Source organism: Triticum urartu, chromosome 1 (genome assembly GCF_003073215.2).
Source record: "Triticum urartu cultivar G1812 chromosome 1, Tu2.1, whole genome shotgun sequence".
NCBI lineage: Eukaryota > Viridiplantae > Streptophyta > Magnoliopsida > Poales > Poaceae > Triticum > Triticum urartu.
The window spans coordinates 293,271,890-293,278,887 of record NC_053022.1 but is presented as its reverse complement, the minus strand read 5'-3'; the positions used below and the strand labels follow the sequence as shown (position 1 = coordinate 293,278,887).

At 41.1% G+C, this 6,998-nt stretch overlaps 1 long non-coding RNA gene across 2 annotated transcripts; it reads right to left on the bottom strand.

The window, feature by feature from the left end:
* Positions 1-218: 218 nt before the first annotated feature.
* Positions 219-4,820, bottom strand: LOC125508401. 2 transcript variants are annotated; one of them, XR_007283426.1, is made up of 6 exons: positions 4,308-4,820; positions 4,109-4,185; positions 3,889-4,019; positions 3,484-3,580; positions 2,556-2,678; positions 219-1,284 (listed from the first exon to the last, which is right to left on the bottom strand). It is a non-coding gene; the product is annotated as an uncharacterized LOC125508401 (long non-coding RNA). The 2 variants fall into 2 exon arrangements; XR_007283419.1 differs by having other exon boundaries at positions 219-2,678; positions 4,308-4,819.
* Between the last annotated feature and the right edge of the window lie 2,178 nt (positions 4,821-6,998).

The window sequence follows — 6,998 nt, the reverse complement described above, 5'->3', positions numbered from 1 at the left end:
ACCCATTGTGACGAATGGCGCAGAGTCCCATTTAAAACCATGTACTTGTTAAAAATATTTGCATTTTTTTAGTAACTATGTTTGAGCAAATACATACAATAAGAGTTTAATTGATTGTGTACATAAAAGGCAAGATGGCAACATCAGAGTACAATTGTACGATGCGCAACAGCAGTCAAACTTAGTTAGCTAATAAATTGTTTGAAGGGAACTGAACATTTCAGAGTAGTTTATCCCACATCTCATTCTCCTCGAAAATGAGCCCAAGCGGCCATCAACAAAAATACAATTGTTTTGATACAACAACGGTAACAGAAATGAGTAACCATGGAGGAGAGTTGCATGTAAACTTAAGGCCAATGTCAAAGAACAACATGTTGACATACTCACCCCGCTCTCGGTTCTGGTCATCAGTCCAGGTAATCAACTCCTGACCAACGCCTTCAGCAACAACCAAAACAACATGCCCCTTCTTCTTTACCCTTTCATACAGGAACTCAAATAGGTCTCCCTTCCATTCAACGTGGAAATCAATCTCAACCAGCAGTCAACATCTCGGCTGCTCAGAGTGGCATGAAGAGTAATGTGGCCCGTGCTCCTGCTCATAAGTATGACAAGACCGGTGCCATTCACAGCTCTCACAGCCTCCACATGTGCCGCATTGATCGCCTGCTGAGCAATCGAGAAAGAGCCTACACACTGCACTCGACAACGCAGTTCAACTTATGAAACTAAGCAACTAATCTACGAAAAAGCGTCTGCTTGGCTACTTGGCATCCAACCATAAAAAGTAAAATCACAGTGAGAAAAAGAATAACATAGGGCTTTATGGATCATGACTTTGCCTCTCCTCATGCATCATCTCCATTGGATAGGTTTTTTTTTTCTGAACCACTGTACGAGGGACCTGGAAGAAACCAAGACAAAAATATAACTCAGTAAATGAAGACTGCATTTTCCCATAAATTGAGGCCTAGTCTAGAAAAAGAGCCAAGGCTTGAGGCAGCAACTAAAATGTACAGAATGAAAGAAGCTATCAAAAGTGACCCAAAAAAGGAGAAGGGAAGAAGATTGATAACTGAAAACAAATACTAAGGTTTATAATTTTTGAACTCAAATTGAAATAGTATGCTAGCTCAGATTCAAATATTATTAGCTCCACAATACTCCTATATGCAACATCTGGATAAAAAACCCATAGGATAATCAAAAATAAGTTGGTTTGCCGTATAAGAAGCATCACCAAGATTACTAACGCCATCATGACTCCAGCTTCAGCAACGCCTAGTTTTTTGTAGAGAATAGTATGAGAAACAAATGAGATGTTTGCTTTGCTGAGAATAAAGAACATCATATGCAGTGTCCATAGTGAAATGGAGTTGTAACTAGCCATCAGTAGATTATTACACAACACATGAAGTATGTTAGAACATGGAAAGAAGCTGGAAAGCATTGTTAAATAGATTACTGAACACCTTACCTGGTACAGAACCATAAAACATGCTTTCTACAGCAAGTGGATGCTTCATTAAATATGCAGCTTGTCTCTAAAATGTCTTGTATTTATGAACAGAGGGAGTATTAACTGACCAAAGCAAACACTTTATAACCAATAATGAAAGAGTTCCTAATTGGACTCAAGAGGTGTAACGGTTAGATTACATGAGGACCGATATTTTCAGGCATCCAATAGCTCCAAAGTGCGCGCAAAATTATAATTTTAGACTGGAGCCTATCTATTGTCAAATTCTTTATTTTTCCATGGCCTGTGAAAATATATTGTAGTGTAGTGTCACATTGTTGGTACAGAAAAGGCTGTTGCAATAATGAGAACAGAAATATATTTTGGGACTTTTAGATGGATAAATCTTGATTTGAAACGTTAGTAGCGAATTCGTTCTTTTGCTCATGATGTGATTTCTTTTGCTAGGACGAATTAAGCCTGGGTAGAGTATTACCCAAAAAATGGTGTGTTGTTGTGTACAATGAGATATATGTACACACATTCTTATTTGGTGGTATAAAGTCCCATTTTAAATCATGTTTCCGGCCACCATCGATCCCATGCTCCCATCCGGGTGCTCAGTGTTAGGCAACGGGGAAGTGGGAGAAGAATCCAGGAGTGGATCAAGCCGCCACCAACAACCAGGTCGTAGCTGACCTAGCCAGCAGGGAAGTGTAAGAAGGATACAAGAGTGGATCGAGCCGCCACCACCCACCAGGTCGTAGCTGACCTAGCCGGCAGGGAAGTGTAAGAAGGATCCAAGAGTGGATCGAGCCGCCACCACACACCAGGTCGCACCTGGCAAGCGACAACTGGCAAAAGCAGATACAAAGGTTGTATCTAATGAGTATAAGGTTGGGCCCATAAAATTTGGCTAGCCATAAGTATGATTATAAGAACATACTTTGATTGTATGCAGCATCAACAATATAAGATTATTCACAAAATAGGATAATATTGGGGACACAAAAAGGTCGTTCCTAGATGTTCTGGACAATCTAATAGTTTGAAAAGACAAACTGAGAACCATACGACAATATAAACTTGTTACCTTTTTTGCTTAGGCAAAAACAGACATTAGAAACCAAACTGGATGTATCTTTTTCTATGTAGTGATCATGGGAGAGTCCTAGCTCAGAAGCAACTCCACATCCAACTGATGAGCAACCTTGTCCTGCATATACATGGAACAAAAATAATGTTTATTATCCTTTAGGTATGCACCCCAAGTAGCAACTGAAACATTATTGAACTACAAGCAGCTCAAGATAATAACTACAAAATCTTCCTAGAAATAAGTGACTAAATAAAAAAAATAAAAACAAGAGAATGAGGTAAGTAAGAAATCCCAATTGAGCTTGAGAAGGAGAGGCTGTGCATGAGCATCCAAGAACCAGTAGAAGAGCGTCCTCCCACTCTGCTTGTCCATGGTGACATGCCCAGAGAACCGAGAGATGTGCGAACTCCTTGGCTGACCAGGGAGAAATACCACCCTATCAGCTTCCTACTCGTTGTAACCGGCCAAGTAGCAGCGGCAACACCCTAGCAGGCAAAGACAATGCGTGCCTGAACACACACGTCACTAAGCCAACAAGCACACACACACAACAAGAACCCGTAGCAAGCAAGTGCGGGGGACAGGAGGAGAGTTGGGACTGAAAAGAAATTACCATGGTGGCAACTGGATTTAGATGGAAAAACAACAAAACAAAATTTCGTAAAAAGAAAAGCTGCTATAGTCCTTCAATATGTATTTCTAAAACTGATATATCATCTTCATAACATGTTTATTTTCTATCCAAGGCTTACTGTAGCATAAAATTACACCATGGTAAATCTTGAGAAAGACCAAGCTTCAATTTCAGGTTTAATCGCTTGGTCACAAATTTTAGGAGAAGGGAAGACAACGGCCAGCGGTCACGAGATGAATTGTGCCTGCTAGTTCAGAAACACCAATACACCTAAACGGAGGAACTTACTTCATGTGCCTGAGCCGCCGATACAACTTTACCAGTGCCAATGGGCTATACACTGGTCCGTGCGCGACGACCACGTTGGCCCAGTCCTTGATCCTGTCTGCAAATAAAACGATCATCTCAGCCTGCACCTTTTAGGTGACAATATATGATGATGTTAACAAAGCAAATTTCATAATTCAGATCAGGAAAAATTATTCTAGAAAGTTGATTAATAGCAAGATCTTGTCCCTGCCAAGCAAAATAAAAGTGTAATCATCTGTTAATAAGCACATAAACAACTAAGTCAGCTACTACTCAAATGAACTAAAAGGATTGTAATTAACAGGATGGACTGCTCATTTGAAGAAATTTATTAACAAAAACTTTGGGTGGTTCAGGTGGATCTGAAACGACCCGTGTTCTCACCTCAGGCAAAACATCGCACTTTATCCCGCAGGTGATTGTCAGCCTAAGGAAGTAGGTGGCGATCTGTTGGCTTCTCAAAATGCGCTAACCTTAAGCCGTTGCCATGCTTTCTAATGGGCTTCATAGGACATCTACACAAAGCAAGCACCTCCAAAGCATCAGTGGTAGGTTCACGGAGGAAAATAGAAACGGTCTGAAGTCCATAGTCAAGAACACAGACCATCTTCCAAGATCATACAAAGGAACCCACTCCACTACAAGCTTTCTTTCCATAGCTACTGATGTGTGCAGAAGAGCCTGGAACAACGGTCAAACAAGATAAATCAGCCAACCATACAGCTCCAAGGTAGCATCAGGATTAGTATTGATAACTAATCCGGTAATCGTCCGAGAGCACAATGAACTAAGAGGAGATTTACCAGATTTGAGTGTCGGGGAGCGGAGAGGTGGAAGAGGGAGTTGGAGCTGAGCCGTGCCAGCCGGGATCTCAATCCAACTCCGGCCGGTCAGCCCTGTCATCGCCGGCGAGACCACCCCGCCCCAGCACGCCTACCTCCCCCTGTCCTTCAATCCTCCCTCCGCATCTTCTCTCTCCTTCAGGAACGGATCCATGGGGTCGCCCTTTGCGTGCAGGTTCCTGGCGCCACCAGAGGCAAGCTCATCGCGTCCAGCCATTGCCGTTGTCCCTATGCTCACTGCTTCCGCCGATGGCAAGGAGGAGAAGGCGGGTGAGGAAGGCGAAGCTCGGGCGAAGGTGGGAAGGAGGCGGCTGCGAGCAAGGAGAGGGTGCGGCGGGAGGGAAGGAGGAGCGAGACCGTGCGGCGGCCGTGGGGATCGGGGGCATTGGGCAGGGGGGCTAGGGGGCTAGGGTTTGTCTGGCGGGTGGAGTGAAAGTGGGAGTGGGACGAGGCGAATGGTAGGATTGGACGCGGAACGCGCGGAGCAGATTGGCCAAAACTTCCTACACGCGGGGACGACGAATCCGGCCAACAAGCACACGACGCGAGCCCACCCGTCATTCGCCAGTGAAGATGACCGTAAGGTGAAAATTGGGTTTTACTGCTGTGAAGATCCAACGGCTCAAACGCATCAGAATGCAGATCGGACGGCCGACGAAACTCCAATCGGAGGAGCCTTGTGAAGGTGAGTTGGCTAGTTTTATTATAGTTTTAAATTGGTCTTAGGTCCATCTCTTGCATGCACAATTGTAGCATTTGAATGGACGCTAAAGTGTAAACATGTATATGCACATATATGTCTTGGTCGCCTCATTTTAACACGTGGCTTGTACAAATACTCCATAATTCTGCATATAATAAAAAGAGGTGTTGTATCTTTGTTTTCAACCATAAAACAATTCATGAAATTATTGTTAATAGAAATCACTTGATTATTGTATATGAGGATAATATTTTTGGTCGTATCTGTAGAGTCCATGTCCACATCATCCTCCCTTTCTTGAAAACAAAGTCATCCTCGGCTTTGAATAATCTGAAAATAGACTAACCAAAAAGACAGTGTATACATGGTATATGTATAAGTCATTCGTTTTAATTTCTCTCCATTGTTGCACTATTAATGTCTTGATACATGAGTAATTATCATATCTAATGAGATGAAAGTCCAAAGAATTATCGCAAGAAATATGCGAACATGAAGTATTACATTTTAGTTTGCACATATAAGTAACATGAATATTTATGTCATCCAATTTGTAATTCGCATCATTAAACCATCCCAACGTAGTTAGATAACTATTAGGAATATCGAAACTAGCATGTGTATATAAGCAATCATGCAACATGCTATTCAACATGTAATCAACAACGAGCTGGAGGTCATATTAAAATGATCAAGCATTGGCTTATTAATATTCTCTTTCAAACTAGTAAGATCATTACATGTGATGCAAATTCTATGCACGGAAAAAATCATTGTCTATGCAGTCCTCTCCAATGAAGTTAAAAGTAAATTTTGGCGCATAAACACTTGTCAGAGAACTCAAACATGTGATTTCAGCTATTTTAGTTCTTGCATGTGACAAAGGCATAGGTGGATCCATCAAAATAGAATACAAAGAATTAGTATGAGGAATTCTAGCGATACCCCCATCATGTTTAATCAATTGGATGTGATCCAAACCGGGTTCAAAAATCAAGTCACATGGGTCAATTTTAGTTTCTTTTAATTTCCTGGGTGCACACAAATCAACGAGGGAATCAAGTTTAGCAATAGGTGCATGCAAAACTATTGGTGTTTCGGTTGTTTGATCACACAATTTATCGAAGGTAGCAACAGAATTATCCATAACAACTAGTGTGATAAAAAGAGATGGCATTTCATTCAAATCAACACATGAAACATTAAATTCAGCATGACATGGAACAATCTCATGTGGAAGGTTAGATTCAATACCATTCTTATTACCTTCTTTGGCTGAATCAGAAGATGTAGGTATTGTCAATGGCACATTACATGTCGGGAGTGGTGTGACTCTCAAAACAGTGGGTCCAACAACCATAGTAGTTTGTGCATGAGAAGATGTAACCGAAACAAAGGTAGGGACTTGCACTGTGTGTTTGTCTGTCTCATGAACATGCCTATTAATTTTTTGTTCAACTTTACAAGCAAGACGAAACAAACCATTCATGGTATAATATTCTTTATGCACAAGTATATCATAAATACCACAGTTTAATCCCCTCAAAAATCTATTCAGGGTAGCTTCTTCACATTCTTCTAAGTCACAACGAAATAAAGCAGTGCACAAATTATCATAATATTCTTCGACGATGTTATGTCCTTGTGCTAAATGTTGGAATTTTCTAAGCAAATCACTAGTATGGTATGAAGGAACAAATCGGTTTCGCATAACAAGTTTTAAAGCTTTCCAAGTAGTAGGTAGAGTAGAAATATTATCCCTGCAATAATGTCTCCACCAAACTGAAGCAAAACCGGAAAAACTTTGAGTGACATCATTTATTTTCTTATGCTCAGAAAAATCATGGCTACCAAATATTTCGTCTACCTCAATTTCCCAATTAATATATGAATCGGGGTCGTATTTACCCTCAAAATTTGGCAAAGAGGTAACCTGAGGATGTGTGTTT